The sequence below is a fragment of the Taudactylus pleione genome, unplaced genomic scaffold (genome assembly GCF_031769625.1).
Source record: "Taudactylus pleione unplaced genomic scaffold, aTauple2 ptg000037l, whole genome shotgun sequence".
Classification (NCBI taxonomy): Eukaryota; Metazoa; Chordata; class Amphibia; order Anura; family Myobatrachidae; genus Taudactylus; species Taudactylus pleione.
Window position 1 is genome coordinate 9,171,822 of NW_028284439.1, and position 20,416 is coordinate 9,192,237.

Here is a 20,416-nt window from a genome sequence, read left to right on the forward strand (position 1 = left end):
TCAGAGTTGCACTGTCATAGGTTGCCTCCTTTCAGCGTTGCACTGTCATAGGATGTCTCCCTGTTCAGCGTTGCACTGTCATAGGATGCCTCCTTTCAGCGTTGCACTGTCATAGGATGTCTCCGTTCAGCGTTGCACTGTCATAGGATGCCTCCTTTTCAACAAGTCAGTTCATAAAACTTGTGTGTTGCTAGATCTGCATCAGTCAGCTTGAAGTGCTGTTAATGTAAAGTGGAAATGCCTAACAACAAAAGCTCAGCTGTGAAGAGCAAGCCCAGTGAGCGCTGATAAAAATTGCCCAATCTCAGTTACAACACTTAGGGCCGTATTCAATTTGAGGCGTTAAGTCCGGATCAACGTAATTTTCGCCTGTTTTAATCTTACCCCGTATTCAATTAGAAAGACGTTCCGCTAGGCAGAAAGTTAACGCAATGTAATAGGCGTAAAAGTATCGCCTATGAATAGCAGGTATTAAAAAGTGCAGAATTGGGGTTTTGGGGTGCAACATTGCGGGACCCCCCGTGCAGCCTTCAGATAGTCCCTCAAAGGTAAACTGTGTAAAAAAAAATTAAAAAACACTTTTGGACACCCCAAAAAATCACTTTAATTTTAGGGGTGAAAAAAAAAATTGGGTGACAAAGTTAAAAACTAGCGAACTTTACTCTGGGGGGGTCCCCAAGTATGCCCCAAGTGTTTTTTTCATTGCAGCTGCTTGCGGCAGGTGGGTTTTTCACATTTTTTTTCAATTTACTTTAGCAACTTTAAAATATGCTGACCCCCATTTTCAAGTACCCCAAACCTGATGGGCATAGTTATTTTTCCCCAAAAAATCTTCTAAATGCTCTTCTGCAGCACTTTCTTTATTTCCCGAAAATTCCTGGTAAGTTTCTACCTGTAAAAAAACGGATAAAAGTTTAAAAAAAAATGACATAGGGCCCCCCCTCCAAAAGCCAAACCAGCTTGGTTTGGCTTTTGGAGCGGGGCCTATGTCATTTTTCTTTTAAATTTTTATCCCGTTTTTTTTTACAGGTAGAAACTTAACAGGAATTTTCAGGAAATATTCCAGGGAACACCCTAAAGATGTTTAGACATAGGGGATCACTATGGGTACCCCCATTATTATCTCTTGAAGGAAGTTGGGGTTTGTAATAGCCGCCGGCAAGTGCATTTTTGCCAAATTTATAAAAACTCACTTTAGGGACTTAAAAATATGCTAGTAACCACTTTCATAAATCCCAAATTTGATGGGACCACTTAAAAAGCTGAAAAAAAAAAACCTAACTGCTCTTCTGCATCACTTCTTTAAAGTCGGGAAAAAACACCTGCCGTGGCTATTTAAAAACCCCGACTATCTTCTGCAGGCAAAAACGGGGGTATCCATAGTGATCCCCGAGGTCTGGACATCTTTAGGGGGATCCTACAATTATTTCCCAAAAATTCCAGTTTTTTTTCGCCGATCCAGGTATCGCCGGGTCCCTTTTTCGCCTACTTTGAAATTGAATACGGGGATACGCGGGCACGCGCTCGATTCTTTAACGCCAACAAAACAGGCTAATTCGGCATTAAGCCTGGGCCGCGTTAAATTATCGTGGCTCGGCTCTAATTGAATACGGGCCTTAGGGCCTGATTCAGAGCTGAACGCTCTGACCAGAGCGCTCGCTCTGAATCAGGGCCCTCCTCCATGAAAATGGAGCGGCCTCCTGGCCGCTCGTATAGCTGTGGGTGACCACCCACAGCATATGCGAGCGGCCAAAAAAATGGTCGCGATGGTCTTGACCATCGCAACCATCGGACTTGCGACGGAGACCCTGCACTCCCACTCACTAGTGATGTCAGTGGGCACGGCTTCAGACGGTAGGCATTTCCATGGGAACACCTCCGTCTGGCAGGCACGCCCCCGGCAGGCCCACCAAAGGGGACATGCTGTCAATCAACATCGACAGCACGCCCCCTTTGGTGCGAGACCCGGAGCGATGGAGAGACCGTCGCTCCCCGGGTCTCGCGCATGCGCACGACGGAGCTCCCTCCGTCGTGCGCATGCGCAGTGGGGAACATCGACCCGCTTGCGAGCGTGCTGACGCTCACGAGCGGGTCTGAATGACCCCCTTAGTACCATGTTCCAACTGATTCTGCAAGCAACATCAGAACTATTCATCGGGAGCTTTATGGAATGGGTGTTGATGGTTGCAGAGCGGCAAACCAGTCTCAGATCACAATGCACAATGTCTAGCATTGGCTGGAGTGCGATAAAGCAAACTGCAATTGAACTCTAGAGCAGAGGAAACACGTTCTCTGGTGTGATGAATCATGCTTCACCATCTGGCAGTCTAAAAGAAGAATTTGGGTTTGTCAGATGCCAGAATGCTTTCTGCTCAGTGGATGAGGAGCTATATTTCATAGTTTGGTCTGTGGGCCTGATTCAGAGCCGGACGCTATTTGCGCTCGCTCGTTCAGAAAAAAGGGGTGGCTATTCAAATGAACCGTTCGCTCTTTGCGGTCTGTTCACGCCTCTAGGTCTGAACCAGCGCACAAAACATGGAAAGATACGCCCTCTGGCCGCTCGCATCCTACATCATGTCCGCTATTTATTAGATTAATCGAGTACATCAAACAGCGTATGAACTGCTCGCTATTCTTGTGGTTGGTTTTTCCTACCGCAATCTTGCGAGCAGTTCTGACTATAAAATAACCAAGTGACGTGGTCAATGACGCTGCTGTATTAATTATGCACACCCTTAAAACGCCCATTTTGACCTTTAAGCACGTTCTGCTCTGCATTCTGATCTCCACTCCCCGTTTTCAAGCACCTTCCCCTGTTACCACCCACATACGCCTCCTCCTGTGACTCAAAATAGCAGGCATTCGCTATTTAGCGAACAAACGATTTTCGGCCGCACTGACTGGTTCGCGCATGCGTATTATGATCCGTACGCATGCGCAGTTGTGGAAACATCGCTCGGAACGAACGAGCGGCCGCTTACGAGCGGCTCTGAATCAGGCCCTGTGTCCCTTAGCTCCAGTAAAGGGAAAATGTAATGTCGTAGCATTCAAACCCAGCGTCTGGTGATGTCTATGCGTTCCAGACTTCAGGCTGTAATTGCCTGCAAAAGATTTGCAACAAAGTATTAAAAAGTGAAAGTTAGATTTAGGATTGTTTAGTTTGTCCCATTACTTTTGGCCCCTTAAAAAGTGGGAGGCACATATAGAAACCGTTGTAATTCCAACACCGTTCACCTGATTTGGATGTAATTACCCTCAAATTAAATCTGAAAGTCTGCAGTTAAAGCACATCTTGTTTGTTTCATTTCAAAGCCATTGTGGTGGTGAATAGAGGCCAAAATATGAAAATTCTGTCCATGTCCCAATATTTATGCACCTGACTATATATAAGGAAGCATAATAATATCACTTTTATACCCCATTGGCATAGACCACAGGTACTCAAACTCGGTCCTCAGGACCCCAAACAGTGCACGTTTTTTTCAGATCTCCTCACAGAAGCACAAGCGAAATAATTAGCTCCACCTGGGGATCTTTTAAAATACGTCAGTGAATAATGAATACACCTGTACACCTGCTGGGTGACCTGGAAAATGTGGCCTGTTTGGGGTCCTGAGGACCGATTTTGAGAACCACTGGCATAGACATTACTACCTGGCTGCCATAACGGAGTCTACAGAATCTCCATACATCTGCAATGCCCCAATTCCCTGTTCTGCTGTTGCCAGGGTCAGGGAATCAGGAAAATCCTCGATTCACTGATCCCGACCATATAATGATCTGGACGGCGAATTGTGGATTTTTAACATGCTGTTTTTCCCTGAACCACCGACTGATCGCCAGTCTTTGATGTTCACGGATTGGCATTTTTGATTGCAGGCCATACATCTATGGTCCTGATTCCCCGTTCTGCCAATCTGATTGGTGTTCAAAAATTCAGATCTGCGGACATTAATGATTGACGTTCTGTTGGGAGATTGGAGAAAAATAGAATGTTAAAAATTCTGACTCGAAAAACCCCATAAATTTTTGGAAGAGATAGGTGAATGTTGTATTTCACTGATTCCACAACTCCAGCATTGAAAGAATGTGTTCATGGGGCAAAACATTGCATGTGTATGGGCCCCATGCTATATGACCAGTGCTGTGTGTATATATGGAGTGACTCCTAATTCAACTCAGTGTCGGGATCCCAGCTCCAGTATCGTGACCGCTGACATCCCGAAGCTAAGTATCGGGGGTTAGGGGAGGGTTACGCACTAGGGGGAGGGATAGCGTTAGGCACTAAGGGGGGAGGATTAGGTTTAGTGTGCGGGGAGGCGTACTTTAGGTTTAGGCACTAGGGGGAGGTTAGTTTTAGGCACCGGGGAGGGAGGGTTAGGGGTAGGGGTAAGGGTTAGCATTAGGTAGCTTTCCTTGTAGTGTCAGAATTCTGACTGTCTGGATGCTGCTGTCGGTATTCTGACCAGCAGCATCCCGACCGCTGGGATCCCATACCCAATCCCACTGAACAATAATCGTTCCAACCAGGGCCAATGGCAGGGTGTTTGGTGGCCCCTGCAAACTGGAAATTAGCGCCCCCTCCTTCCCATTTTATATAAAGGGACAGCACGTGGCGAAGACGTGTGCTGGAAAAGGGGCATGATCTCACAAGAAAGGGTCATGGTCACACAATAGTAGACCCAATTCAAATAATGCTACACAGTAGCACAATCTTATTCACATTGCACTGCACATAATGCCCCTGATTCACATTACAGCACATAGTAGTGTCCCTTATTCACGTTACGACACATAGTAGTGCCCCTTACACACAATGCCCACAGTACTGCCCCTTATACACATAATGCACACAGTAGTAGTGCCCCTTACCGGCAATGCCCACAGTAGCAGTGCCCCTATGCAATGCCCAGTAGTGCCCCTATACAATGATCACAATAGTAGTGCCCCCTATAAAATGCCCACAGTAGTAGTGCCCCCAATACAATGCCCGCTGTAGTAGTGCCCCTTATACAATTCCCACAGTAGTAGTGCCCCTATACAATACCAACAGTAGTAGTGCCCCTTACACATAAAGACACGCAGACATACACTCATCACTTTTCTTACATGAATCCCTGCTCCTGCGACCGCCACCGTCCAACAGCTCCTCGCGCTTGGCACTGTAGGGAGAGACATCATGACATCTCTCCCAACACCCACTGCGGGAGCCGGAAGGCCGAGCTCAAGAGTGAGCTCCAGCCTCGGCTGCAGGGAGGGAGAAGCCGAGCACCTACTGATAACAAAATTTCAGTGGGGCGCCTCTCCAGCCCGACCCTCCCAGCTGTGCAGGGCTTTTTGAGCGTATCACGGCAGCCCTGGTTCCAATCGTTCCAACCATCCTTGGTTGGAACGATTATCATTCAGTGTATGGCCAGCTTTAGGGATAAATTTCATTGTAAAAACAAAGGTGCCCAAAATTTTTTGCTGTATGTATTTTTCCTACATGCAAGAGCAAAATAATATCAATGCACTTGCAATCCTTACATTGCAACATGGTTTGTTCCAGGAGGAACTTGCTCCTTTTTTAATTTGCTCTTACTATAGCTGTGCATAAGCCCCTTTATGTGTATCTCTAGTTAGAGACCACCGAAAATTATGTCTGTATACAGGGCCAGTTGTAGACCAAGTAGAGTCCAAGGGGGTATATTTACTAAAGTGTGGGTTTTTAGAAGTGTATTTGTTGCTCATAGCAATCAATTATCTTCTAGAAGGTGCTAGATAAATTAGTGTAATCTGATTCCATTTGGTGCCACCCTTAAACAAAAACAAAAATATCACACCACACCTATATGGTGATTTCTCTGTAAAGGGGACCTTCAGATGAAATTGATTCTTCTCGGGCAGACAATAGGCCTGATTCAGAGCCGCTCGTAAGCGGCAGTACGCTCGTTCGACGAACGAGCGAGAAAATGTAAATTCAAACGCTCGCTCGTAAGTTTGCTCGTAGCTAATCTTCCGCCCCAAAGTCTCCCAACCCCTCCTCTAGCTAACGAACGAGCAAAATTGCGACCGTCCATCTCCAAATTTGGTTGCAGAGAACGCTCACAAACCGGAAGTGTGCCTGTCAGATTTCGATTACCTGCTCGTTGATTCTGCATACATACTTTAATCATTTCATACCAATCAATATATTAATTAGCTTAATTGCTCTTCACATGTTTGCAATCCGTTTTTTTTTTCATTTTCAATAAACTTTATTCTTGTCCGTGTGTCATTTTTCCCGCAGAATACGTACGGTTTCAACAATGTTTAACTTTATAAAAAATACATGTTTGAACCAATGATCCTATTGTTTTCATGCGTTTGTGATAGGCATATTTTAGTTTTTTCATTTCTTTATTTAAATTACCTTACGAATGTCACTGCATCAAGCCTATCATAACTCACATTATATTTTTTAGGCTGGAGGACACATGACTCATACAATAACCAATAGAATGGTTCCTGTTAATTTACCAACTACATTAGCCAATCAAATTTTTTCTCTGGCCTTTATTAAAACTGTTTGTTGTAAAAAAAAACATTGCCATCATGAGAGCCTCCGCGTTTACCAGGCGGGAGCTTTTGGTCCTAACGGAGGTGATGGACCGGCGGATCACCAGCCAGCCTCCCCCCATCAGCAACCGCCAGAAGCGATCCGCCTTTGCGGAGGTTCGCCGCCGCCTGCGCTCCTTCGTCTCGCGCTGACAGATCGGGCAGCACGAGCGCAGGTGGTCGGATCTGCGCCGCCGCACGCCACGCTTGCTGGCCTGTTTTCAGCAGCGGATAGCTGAAAGTAAGTATTTGTTTGTTTATTTTCCTTTCTTTTTTTGCGGCCCTATCTGCGTGTGCATGTTTTCACTATAGCCCTGTTGTTATTTTTTGGCCCTATCTGCGTGTGCATGTTTTCACTATAGCCCTGTTGTTATTTTTTGGACAGGCCTGCGTGTGCATGTTTTCAGTATAGCCCTGTTGTTATTTTTTGGACAGGCCTGCGTGTGCATGTTTTCAGTATAGCCCTGTTATTTTTTGGACAGGCCTGCGTGTGCATGTTTTCAGTATAGTCCTGTTGGTAGTTTTTGGACAGGCCTGCGTGTGCATGTTTTAAATTTTTAAAATGTTAGAACATTTGTGTAGTTGTTAATTTGGGGCCCAACCCCCCCACCCCCCAAAAAAAAATAAACATTTTTCTCATCTCATTTAGGGGCTGAACGCAGAATCCACCATCGCCGCAGGCACAGCCGCCGGGCTCGGCCCCTCAGTCCTACGCAAAGCCCAGCAACAACTCCCCAACTTTCCTCCAATTCCCCCTCCATGCCTGACAGATTCCCCCTCCACCCCCGACAGATCGGGCAGCTCGAGCGCAGGTGGTCGATCTGCGCCGCCGCACGCCACGCTTGCTGGCCTGTTTTTGGCAGCGGATAGCTGAAACTAAGTATTTGTTTGTTTATTTTCCTTTCTTTTTTTGCGGCCCAATCTGCGTGTGCATGTTTTCACTATAGCCCTGTTGTTATTTTTTGGCCCTATCTGCGTGTGCATGTTTTCACTATAGCCCTGTTGTTATTTTTTGGACAGGCCTGCGTGTGCATGTTTTCAGTATAGCCCTGTTGTTATTTTTTGGACAGGCCTGCGTGTGCATGTTTTCAGTATAGCCCTGTTGGTAGTTTTTGGACAGGCCTGCGTGTGCATGTTTTCAGTATAGCCCTGTTATTTTTTGGACAGGCCTGCGTGTGCATGTTTTCAGTATAGTCCTGTTGGTAGTTTTTGGACAGGCCTGCGTGTGCATGTTTTAAATTTTTAAAATGTTAGAACATTTGTGTAGTTGTTAATTTGGGGCCCAACCCCCCCACCCCCCCAAAAAAAATAAACATTTTTCTCATCTCCTTTAGGGGCTGAACGCAGAATCCGCCATCGCCGCAGGCACAGCCGCCGGGCTCGGCCCCTCAGTCCTACGCAAAGCCCAGCAACAACTCCCCAACTTTCCTCCAATTCCCCCTCCACCCCTGACCGGCCACTACCTGAGGCCCCTCCCTCTGAAAATTTGAGCCCCCCACAAATTTCAGCTTCCACTCCACCCCCCCTTCTCTTTTCTTCACCCTCCCCTCCCCCCCCCCCGGCGCTTTTCATCGCCATCAAGCAGCTCCCAGATCTCCCCTCCGTGGAGCCTACAGCACTGTACCACCTCCGAGGAGGAGGAGGATGGAGGGCCTACAAACCCCCAATTCCCTATGACCGGTAGGTTTCCCTGTTATAAATTTGAAAAATTGTCTAGTTGACATTTTTATTTGGATAGACAATGTCCAAACACTCATACTTGGGTAGTTATTGTTTACCCTAACAAGGGTACTTCTTATTTTTTGTGGTCGCCTTTTTGTGTGTTCATTTGTAATTTAGTATTTCTGCCATCTTTGCATTTGCCAGTACTTTGTTTTTTTCATCACAACTGGATCTTTGTTTACACAATTTTTTTAGGAGTAATTGGTTTTTTAAACTTATAATGTAAGGTTTTTGTTTTTTTCTCTTTTTTTTTTCCAACAGAGGACCAGAGGCGGCTGCATTGTATGCAGGAAGGTTTGGCCGCCTTGCGTGGCCACATGATTTCCATGTTAGTGGTCCTTGACCACATGGCGGCGGCCCTTCGGCGATGATTTTTTTTTTTCCTGGTTTGTTTTTCTCAAATTATTGTTTGGCAATTAAAATTTCTTTGTATTTTAACGAGTCTCATTCATTATCTGAAACAATTACATTGTTTAACCTTCCATAAGTCCACTATTTGATCATGTTCTTTAAAGTAAGGTAAATTATATTGTACAAAGCGCTAGGAAGTATGTAAGCTGCCACATTAAACACCTCACCATACCAATAGGTTATTACAAAATCAAACATTTTCTTGTTTTTCTTTGGGTGGGTAATGTAATTTTTTTTAAAAAAACAGCTTAGGCCTAGTTTGGGAAACCTACTGATTCAACATAATACCTTTGATGTTTTTGTTAAGCCACAAAGCATGTTCAAAGACGTAAACATTTCACACATTACAGGATTAGGCATTACGAAAGTTGGCCTTTTTTGTGCCAGGTTACACGTGATTAGAATTTAGTAAAAAACAGTCTTTTTAACGTCAAACAAAAATTTAATACACACCAAATACATACAGAAAGTGAATTGTGACAAGCAATTCACACAGTGAAAAGACACTCCAAAAAACAACCAACACCAAAAGCAAACAACAAAAGAAACAATCAAGAACTGATGAAATAAGTAGCAGGCCAACATAAAGCCACAAATGAGGCGATGAAATAATTGATTCCAAAGTTAGATCCAATGTGGCCACATGTACACAATTTAGTGGAGCAGGTAGTAGGTATCGTTTTGTCGAGGTGTGTAAAGGAAGACAAGAAAAGTTAAAAATAAATTAATAATTTCAAAAAGGAACATTACAATGGTACATGTCGACATTGTGTCAATTAAGTAAATGTTTGACAATAATTACCTGAAAAATCTGGCCACCACATCATTGCGTATGGCCCCCCCACATACTGACCTCCGACCAACCTCCGGGGGGCCATCCTCAGGCAAGGCATCCTCTGGCTGCATTGGGACACCACTCCTTATGGCGATGTTGTGAAAGATCCCACACAGGACCACAATTTTCGAAACCATAGCCGGCAAATACATGAGTTCGCCACCAGAGTGGTGGAGGCATCTGAATCGGCCTTTTAAAAGGTCGATACAGTGCTCCACCTCCTGCCTTGTGGCTGTAAGTGTGGAATTATACTCACTTTGTGGCCCTGGTGTGGGAGCCAAATAAGGAGTGAGCAGCCAGGGCGTGCAAGGGTAGCCACTGTCTCCTGTGAAAAAACAAATACAACAATCAGGATCACTGTGTATCAAGCTTTACATTGGTTTCAACTAAAGGTCTCCACTTACCCAGAAGCCACGCATCACCAGCTTGTAGGTTGTCTAATTTATGCCAAATCCCTGATTGCCGGATGACGAATGAGTCATGTGCACTCCCGGGTAATTTTGCATTCAGGGACAGGATCTGGAGGGAGGAATCACATACCACCATTACATTCAGTGAGTGATAGTGCTTGCGGTTCCTAAAAATTGCCTCCAGCCATGCTGGAGGCTGAAGTGGTATGTGAGTACCATCCACAACCCCTATGATGTGTGGGAAGCCAGCTTTTTGGTAAAAATTGGCCTTCGCCACACTAAGGGAACCCATATCCAATGGCATTTTAATAAAATGATGGAGGTGTTTGAAAAGGACCTCCATCACTGCCCTCAGGATCCTTGAAAAGGAGGACTGGGAGATTCCGGCCACTATTCCCACCGTGGTTTGAAAGGATCCTGAGGCACAGAAATGTAACACCACCATTAATTGCGTAAGTGGTGGTATTGCTGTAGGACTGTCAATTTGCCACTCAGATCACTCTCTATTAATGAGAGAGTGTCTATGATGATTTGTGGAGGAAGACGGTATCGTCTTAAAACCTCATAATCGGGCATTCCAAAAAGGGTGACACGTGTTCTATATATCTGGGGCCTTGCACGCCTACGATGCCTACGCCTGGGACGAGGTTGAGGTTGGTCGGGTTCCGGAAGCATGGCCAAAATAATACGACCAACATCAACCTGAAATGGTAAGCCAGGTAGTTAATGTTTGTTGAAAATGTAAAATCAAAAATATAGTTATCTTTGCCGCAAAATCCAAAGATGCTTACATGCCGGGGTATTGTCATGAGTGCAACAACCTACATTTCCAAATTAGAAATTTTGGTTAGAATTTTTGGGGGACAGATTTGAATCTTAAAAATTTTGGCAAATGCGTTAAAAGATAGGGGGGAGCACACATTATTTTGAAAATGCACCCTACATTGAGTGGACAAACAAGAATGGCCAAATTTATACTAAAAAAAACATTAGTGCGCTAAATAGTTCGCATTTTTACATGATGAATAAGGAAACATTAGTGCGCTAAATAGTTCGCATTTTTACATGGTGAATAAGGAAACATTAGTGCGCTAAATTGTTCGCTTTTGTACATGGGAAATAAGGAAACATTAGTGCGCTAAATAGTTCGCATTTTTACATGGTGAATAAGGAAACATTAGTGCGCTAAATAGTTAGCTTTTTTACATGGTGAATAAGGAAACATTAGTGCGCTAAATAGTTCGCATTTTTACATGGTGAATAAGGAAACATTAGTGCGCTAAATAGTTCGCTTTTTTACATGGTGAATAAGGAAACATTAGTGCGCTAAATAGTTCACATTTTTACATGGCGAATAAGGAAACATTAGTGCGCTATATAGTACGCATTTTTACATGGTGAATAAGGAAACATTAGTGCGCTAAATAGTTTGCTTTTTTACATGGGGAATAAGGAAACATTAGTGCGCTAAATAGTTCGCTTTTTTAAGGGAAAAACAAAGGAAATATATTTGGCTAAACATTACGCTATATTTAGTGTTAATACATGATTGATAAAATTAGAAATAAAACATTAATGGTCAAAATATATGCGGACCAACACATCAAATTTGGAAAATCATGAAAAAAGAAAAACTTACCGAAATTCGACAAATAAGTCACAGTCCAAAAACTTCAATGGGGCCCAGCCAAAATAACTGTAAAAAAAATAAAAAAACAAAAAACAAAAAATAAGAACATTTGGTTTGCAGATCCCTTATTTTTTTAAGGAGTTGTAAAAAATACTTACTCAAAAAATAACCAACAAAGAAAATAACTGCAAGAAAAAAAAGCGAACGGAAAATCCCCCCAAAAAAACAAGAACCAACTCCTACTCCAACAATCCGCCTCAATCCACTAATCCCACCAACAATCCACTACTACACACGAAACCTCCAACAATCATCACCCGCCACCTCGACTTGAGTCGCCAAAAGCCATAAATAGTCTTTATTTTCCCGCTCAAATTAAGGACGGATCATAGGAGCGCACAATCAATGATGCGGACGAATAATAAGGACGCATGTATAAATACGTCACGGAAAATCAAAAACGGTCTGCTGTAGTTCAAGTTGTTGTGCTCAAAATGGGTACAGACCAGCAAAACAATGGCCAAGAGGCACCCGGTAAGTATTTGTCTCTTTTGGATTAAAGGACTATTTAGAACCCGAATTTAGAGAAAGTTGGACATCTAAATTTAAACAATGTTTTTGAAAAAAGGTGTTGAGGATGCCATGGAAAGGCTGCTGGGCCGAGTAGGCCAACAAAAGAATCCAAAAAAAAAAGGCAGCCACAATTCACAAGAAAGGAGATGGAGGTTTTGGTACAAATGTGTGTTGACACCCTGCCACAGGCAGATCGGAATATGGGTGCAAGCCAGAAGTGGAAAATGTGGGAGGAGATAGCCAGTGCTGTCAATAGGGTGGGTGAGTTTGAACGTCTACCCCGGGATGTCAAACGCTGGTATGTAAAAACTACATTTAAAAAAAAAGTGGTTACAGGGCCAAATACTGCAGGAATAATGCCAACTTTTTCACCCATAGATGGACCAATTATAAATATCGGCTGAAACAAAAACTGGCAGAGAGGGCTAGGCATGCAAGGGGGACAGGTGGGGGTCCCACCCCTGTGTCATTGGAGCTTAATGACTTGGAAGAGCTGGCACAGGGGTGTGTGCAGTATGAGGAGGTGTTTGGCGTGTCCAACATGGATATGGACATGCCAGACTTTGCGGCTCCTCATGTTGTCCCAGGTAAATGTTGTTATGTTACCAACTCTGAAATGTGTTTGTGACAATATGTAGATTCTAATGTTCCTCTTTTCTCATTTTTCTCACAGAGACACAGGCGGATGAGTCTGCTCCAGAGGGGAGCCTTGGCCGCAGAATTTCTGCTGGCTCTTCAGGGGAGGAAGCAGTAGATCCAGCTGGGAACCCTGCAGAAGCCAGTCCAGGGCAATCCCCCTCGCAGGCAGTGGCCCTCCTCATGGATCTCAATTTTAAATCGGATCACCACACGGAGATTCTGCTGAGGATGGACGCCAGTCTGCTACGGGTGGCGGAGGCCATGGAGCAAAATGCTGCGGCCAACGTGACCATGGTCAGGCCCTGGCGGAAAATACCAGGGCCAACATCTGAATTGACAATGCCCTGGAGCAGCTCGTTCGCCAGCACATGGTGGAGCCGCCCTCCCTTCCTGCCGGAACATCAGGATCCTCCACCTCTGGCACAACAACAGCCATCCCTCCAAATGTGCCTAGCCCTCTGCCTAGTCCAGAGGCCCCAACATCTGCCTCTGGACAGGCCAGCCAAAGGACATCCCGGACCCGGTCAGGCTCCCACCCTACCCCAGCCAAACGGGGCAAAAAGTGATGACAGCACAGGCTAATTTTCCCACAATCCTTCTGTGCTTGCCCCATATTCCTTAAGGGCCAAAACTTCCCTCTCTTTTCTTGTGAATTGTTTTTAATTTGTTTTATTTAATTTTTGTCAAATGCCACTATTGTTGTTGGTTTTTTTTTTTTGGCTAAATTTTTGACGTTAGCCAGAACTGCAAACTGGCAAATGCACATGAAAATATAAAAATGTGTGTAAAAAATAAAAACAATTCAAAATCTGCTCCATTGTATTGTGACATTATTCTAAAAATGGTTTTTAGGTAATCCCGGCCCCCCAAAAAAAAAAAAAAAAAACATTAATTTTAATTCAGATTCCAAAGGGTTAAAAACCATTTAGGAGTTTAAAGGAACACTTTGCCCAAACAAAATGGATGAGAAATTTCCGGGACCATTAAAAATGTTGTTAAAACACAAACATGATGACAATATTGTTGCAATAACACAAAACCAAAATTAAACCCCCCCCCCCAAAAAAAAAAATTGGTACGCTAATTGATTGTCTAATCCAGAAATTAGCAGCTGAGTATTTCACCTGCATACGGTTTTGTGCTACAAAAAAAAAACTAGTTGCTAAACACATTACAAGCAAGTTTTCAATTCTAAGTTGATTGCTTTTCTGGCAAGAAATGATAAATCGATGAAATATCAAAGAGGCACGGGAAGGAGGACGAGACCATCGACATTGTGGTAGAGTATACCAGACCACAAGCTGTGCGAGCAGTTTGAACGGAAAGTGGATCAGACAGTGACGTATGACTTGTTCCGATCACATTTGCCGTTCGCATGAGATAATTTAGGGACGCCCACAAAATGCCTCGACACGCCTGCGTTTTCCCATCTCCACCCCCGTCACCGCCCAAAAACGGCCTGTTCTGTCAATCACATTTGACATGTCACTTCCTGTTCGCTATTCGACGAACGACTAAAAAAAAGCTCGCAATAAGCCGTACGCACATGCGCAGTGTAACACCGGCGCATGCGTGGTTTCACAACATCGGAACGCTACAAGCGTACTGCTGCTTACGAGCGGCTCTGAATGAGGGCCAATATCTTCAGTCCGTATTCACTCTTCATGTAGGAAATCACATGGTCCGGATGATGCCTGTTTGTGTAGGAATATCACCAATGTCATCATCATACAACAGAGGTTCAGCCAGATTTGTGCCACTTGTGTCACTTCCTTCCCTGTGTCCCCTCCAGACTCCTGCCTTTCCTGTCTACTGCCCTGTCACACCAGCCTCGTCTCTCCTGCTTCCTGTCCCATGGCTCTCCAGTCTCCTACCCCTTCACTCCAGCATACTGTCTTTCAAGCCTCCTGCCCCATCACTCCAGCCTCATGTCTTTCCAGCCTCCTGGCCCACGTCACTCCAACCTCCTGCTACCTGTCTCTCCAGTCCCATTTTACAGCCTCCTGCCCGATATCTCTCCAGCCTCCTGCCCCCTGTCATTCCAGCCTCCTGTCTTTGAAGGCCTCCTATCCCCTGTCACTCCAGCCTTCTATCTTTCCCGCCTGCTGTGTCACCTCAATAGCTAATCTCCTCCCCGACCCCTTCCAATTTACCTTTTTCTTTGACAGCCTGCATGTTCCTCTTCATGCTCCAATTCCTTCTGGCAGCGCGGTGTGATGACTTCACAACATATACCACACAGCATGTAGAGCCGCTGGGTACTAGTACTAGTACCCAGCGGCTGTTGATCAGTAGTAAAAAGAGGCACTGTGGTGTGCGCCTCTAACAGGAATAGTCCCGCCAACCCATCACTTGAGCCGCCTCGGTGTGTATATCTTTAGGCATAAAGCACAGTGGGCTTGATTCAGAGATGAGACGCACTGCGCATACGTTCCTATGGTTACCGCCGAGGGACACAGATCGGAATTTCATGGAGATCCATACAATTCTGATGAGCGTTCCTGGGGGTGGCTATCAGCGACGGGCTCACTGGTGTCAGGCACTGCTTTGAAAGATGCAGTTCCACTGGCTCCTGTGGCCATGTACCATAGGGCTGCTCTAATGCCCAATGGTGTGGCTGATGTCCAATTGATCGTGCTACTATTTGCACACACCAATGGATTAGAGCCGTGGTAGATTACAGCTGCAGTCATCTCAGTAGGAAGCCCATCGGCTGCAACATTAGCATAAATTCTAAGTAAATAAAAGTTGAACTCCCTTCACCTCTGAATCAGGCATTGTATGATAAATGAATCTAGTATCTCTAGTCAATGTGCAATCTATGGTATACGTGCATCTTCAGGCACAGTGAACTGTATAATTAATAAGCAGTACTTTTTGGAAAAAGTTACTGTGATTCAGAAAAAAGGAGCTGGTACTCATCTAAAGTGTACAGTAACTTCCATACGCTGGACAACTCCTCAATCTTATTATATTTATTTCTGAAATAATTTTACAGATTTCTTCCTGGTTCCATTTCCAAGCACTGTATCATCACAAAATAAGAACTGATAAGTTTATTTACACATGCCTCCTGCATTTGTATATGTGAACATCATTAGTCTTCATTCTATCACCCTGCACCTGTCACAACCTGTGCAGTTCCTCATGCAGTTCCTCCTGCCTGGTGTGTCACTCTCTGCTCTGGTGCTTCTAGCACACTCAGCTGATGCAACAAACTGCTGAGATTCAGCAGTTTGTGTACTAGCAGAGAGTGACACCCCATACAAGAAAGAGGAACTGCGCGGGTTGTGACAGGTGCAGGGTGCTAGAATGAAGATTAATCACTACTGCATTCAAAGATGCAGCAGCGATGCTAACAGTGTACATCTCTGAATCAGGTCCTTAGTACGGAATGGGTGTGTAATGTCAGCTGTCGGGATGCCTCCTGTCAGAATACCAACAGCGGCATCCCGATGGTTTTGGTATCCCGACAGGGGTCGGGTAAGTATACTTACCATCCCCCCTACCCCAAACCCTCCCTTCTTGTAGCCTAATCCTAACCCTCCCCAACCCTAACCCTCCCTGTTAGTGCCTAAACCTAACCCTCCCCCCTTAGTGCCTAACCCTAGCTCCCACCCCCCAGTGGTTCCTAACCCTCCTCCCTAGGGGTGCCTAACCCTAACCTCCCCCCAAAAAAACCTAACCATAACCCCGCTACACTCCTTAAACCTAACCCTCCCCCCCGCGGCTAATGCTAAGGGTGCCCCAGACTTATCTCGTTCGGGCAGGTTACCTTCAGAGTTCCGGCATCGGGATTAAGATAGGCGTCGGTATTTCGACGCCTATCTTAAGTCCCTTGTCGGCAGGGAAAGCCCAAATTTTTTGGTAAGCGAGTAGGTTTTTTGGTGCCCCCCTATGCAGTGCCCGAGGTAGTGGTCCCCCCTGTGCAGTGCCCCTTGTGCCCCCATTAGTAAGCTTATACAGTGCCCCCAGTAGTAGTCCCCCCTCTTGTAGTGCCCCTAGTAGTCCCCCCTTGTAGTAGTCCCCCCATTGTTGTGCCCCCAGTGGAGGTTTCCCCCCCATGTAGTGCCCCCAGTAGTAGTCCCCCCCAGTAGTAATCCTCCCTTCAAGTGCCCCCAGTAGTAGCCCCCCTTCAAGTGCCCCCAGTAGTAGTGCCCCCAATAGTAATCCCCCCTTCAAGTGCCCCCAGTAGTCCCCCCTTCTAGTGCCCCCAGTAGTAATCCCCCCTTCAAGTGCCCCAGTAGTAATCCTCCCTTCTAGTGCCCCCTGTAATCCCCCTTCAAGTTCCCCCTGGAGTAATCCCCCCTTCAAGTACCCCCAGTAGTAATCCCTCCTTCAAGTACCCCCAGTAGTAATCCCCCCTTCAAGTGCCCCAGTAGTAATCCCCCCCTTCAAGTGCCCCCAGTAGTAATCCCCCCTTCCTGTGCCCCCAGTAGTAATCCCCCCTTTCAAGTGCCCCCAGTAGTAATCCCCCTTCAAGTGCCCCAGTAGTAATCCTCCCTTCTAGTGCCCCCTGTAATCCCCCTTCAAGTTCCCCCAGTAGTAATCCCCCCTTCAAGTACCCCCAGTAGTAATCCCCCCTTCAAGTGCCCCAGTAGTAATCCCCCCTTCAAGTGCCCCCAGTAGTAATCCCCCCCTTCAAGTGCCCCCAGTAGTAAATCCCCCTTCAAGTGCCCCCTGTAATCCCCCTTCAAGTTCCCCCAGTAGTAATCCCCCCTTCAAGTACCCCCAGTAGTAATCCCCCCTTCAAGTACCCCCAGTAGTAATCCCCCCATCCTGTGCCCCCAGTAGTAATCCCCCTCTTCAAGTGCCCCCAGTAGTAATCCCCCTTCCTGTGCCCCCAGTAGTAATCCCCCCTTCAAGTGCCCCCAGTAGTAATCCCCCTTCAAGTGCCCCAGTAGTAATCCTCCCTTCTAGTGCCCCCTGTAATCCCCCTTCAAGTTCCCCCAGTAGTAATCCCCCCTTCAAGTACCCCCAGTAGTAATCCCCCCTTCCTGTGCCCCCAGTAGTAATCCCCCCCTTCAAGTGCCCCCAGTAGTAATCCCCCCTTCCTGTGCCCCCAGTAGTAATCCCCCCCTTCAAGTGCCCCCAGTAGTAATCCCCCTTCATGTGCCCCAGTAGTAATCCTCCCTTCTAGTGCCCCCTGTAATCCCCCTTCAAATTCCCCCAGTAGTAATCCCCCCTTCAAGTACCCCCAGTAGTAATCCCCCCTTCAAGTGCCCCAGTAGTAATCCCCCCTTCAAGTGCCCCCAGTAGTAGTCCCCCCCTTCAAGTGCCCCCAGTAGTAATCCCCCCTTCAAGTGCCCCCAGTAGTAATCCCCCCTTGTAGCCCCCCCCAGTAGAGACACATGTTATAAAAAACAAAACAAAAAAAAACCACTTAGCTGAACCCCCCGCTCCTGCTCCCGCCGCCGATATCCGCTACTGACAGACTCTCATCAGCTGCTGAAACAAACACACAGTTGCCGGCTCCGGCGGCTGTGTGTTTGGCACTGTGTAGCGCTGACCGAACTCCGTCCGGTCAGCGCTACACGCGCGGTGCAGCTGTGTCACAGAGACCTTCACTACGTGGCGCCTTACGCGGCCGCGTACCATGCCTAACCATAGAACCGGCCCTGCTTGTCGGGATATCCCTGTCGGTATTGAGACCGGCGGCATCGTGGCTACATCTCCTTAGTACAAAATATCATACATTTATATCATACACACATATTTCATGAAGTATCTCCAGTCACAGGGCAATGTACACTATGATATATGTATCTCCAGTCACAGGGCAATGTACAGTATTATATATGTATATCCAGTCACAGGGCAATGTACAGTATGTTATACTGTATGTATCTCCAGTCACAGAGAATTGTATGATATATTTATGTCCAGTCACAGGGCACTGAGTGATATATGTGTGCATCTCCAATCACAGGGCGCTCTATGATATACAATACAGTATGTATAATATATGTATCTCCAGTCACAGGGCAATGTACAGTATGATATATGTATCTCCAGTCACAGAGAACTGTATGATATATTTATGTCCAGTCACAGGGCACTGAGTGATATATGTGTGCATCATCCAGTCACAGGGCACTCTATGATATACAATACAGTATGTATAATATATGTGTCTCCAGTCACAGGACACTGTATAATATATGTGTGAGATATATTAGTCACGGATGTCTATTTTTGATGATCCCTATCAGGATCCTTGGGTCCAGTGGAAGCAGGAGTATAACTGAAACTAGGAGCCTTGATTAGACCTCTGCTCATTTAGGAGTACCAGAACCCAGAGTAGCACTGGCAGGGGTTTGGACCAGAATACAGACCTGGAATCTGTAATCGAATGTCTGCAATCGCATTGCGATCACAGCCTAACATAAGGACGCCCACTTCCCCTTACACACATCCATATACTTGGGCAATATAGCGAAACAATCGGTAATATTGAGTAACATCGGACCCATACCCTCAGTTAAGGCAGGTCAGACCTCACTCAGGAATTGCTAACTTCAGCACACGCTATGAGGCCTCAAGCTTCGTATGGTATTGCAGTGGATAATTTATGCACGCCCCTGTAACGGTGTTGCAAAGCACTGGCACACCTGCATTCGCCTGACCACCCCCCGTCACCACCCACAAACTGCACTTCCTGTCAATCAATGTGCTCTGGATCTGCTTAGCCTTTGCAAACGCAGTTCCATCTCAATTGCTAGTTCGCGCACGTGCACTGCAATGCATACGCATGCGCAATGCAAATTAATCGACCGTTTGCGTGTGTCTTTGCTACTGCGATCCTTGCAGAATCAGGCCCTCAGAACGGAGACCAGAAGTGAGGAACGTAGGACTGTGAGCTGGAACAGGCACACAGACCTGGAACCTACACACTGATACACTGCACTGAAACCTGAGACTCAGAGCTAGGCCCGGCAACCAGACACCCAGAACAGGGAAGCCAGTCACCCACAGCTGAGAGGGGGCCTGATTCAGAGCCTCTCGTAAGCAGCCGCTCGTTCGCTCCGAGCGATGTTCGCACATCTGCGCATGACTATGGGTCGTAATGCGCATGCACCAACCAGTCATTGCGTTCGGAAATCGTGTGCTCGCAATATAGCGAGTGCCTGCTAATTTGAGTGACAGGATGAGGAGTTTGTGGGTGGTAACAGGGGAAGATGCTTGAAAACGGGGAGTGGAGATCCGAATGCAGGCGTGCCAAACGGTCAAAACGGGCGTTTAATGGGAGTGCATAATTAACAAAGCAGCGTCATCGGCCATGTCACTTGGTTGTCTCTTAGCCTGAACTGTTCGCATAATTGCGGTAGGAAAATCCAACCACAAGCACTGCGAGCAGTTGAGACGCCTTTCGATGTACTCGATTAATCTAACAAATAGCGGAGATGACGTATGATGCGAACGGCCAGGGGGCGTCTTTACAAAATAGCGAGCGCATATTTCGTTCGCTCGCTCAGACATAGAGGCGTCAACAGACTGCAAAGAGCGAGAACTCTATATAAATATCCGGCCCCTTTTTCTGAACGAGCGAGCGCAAATAGCGTCCGGCTCTGAATCAGGCCCAGTGTCCTTTTGGAGCCCATGTCCCTGCAGGTCCCGGAT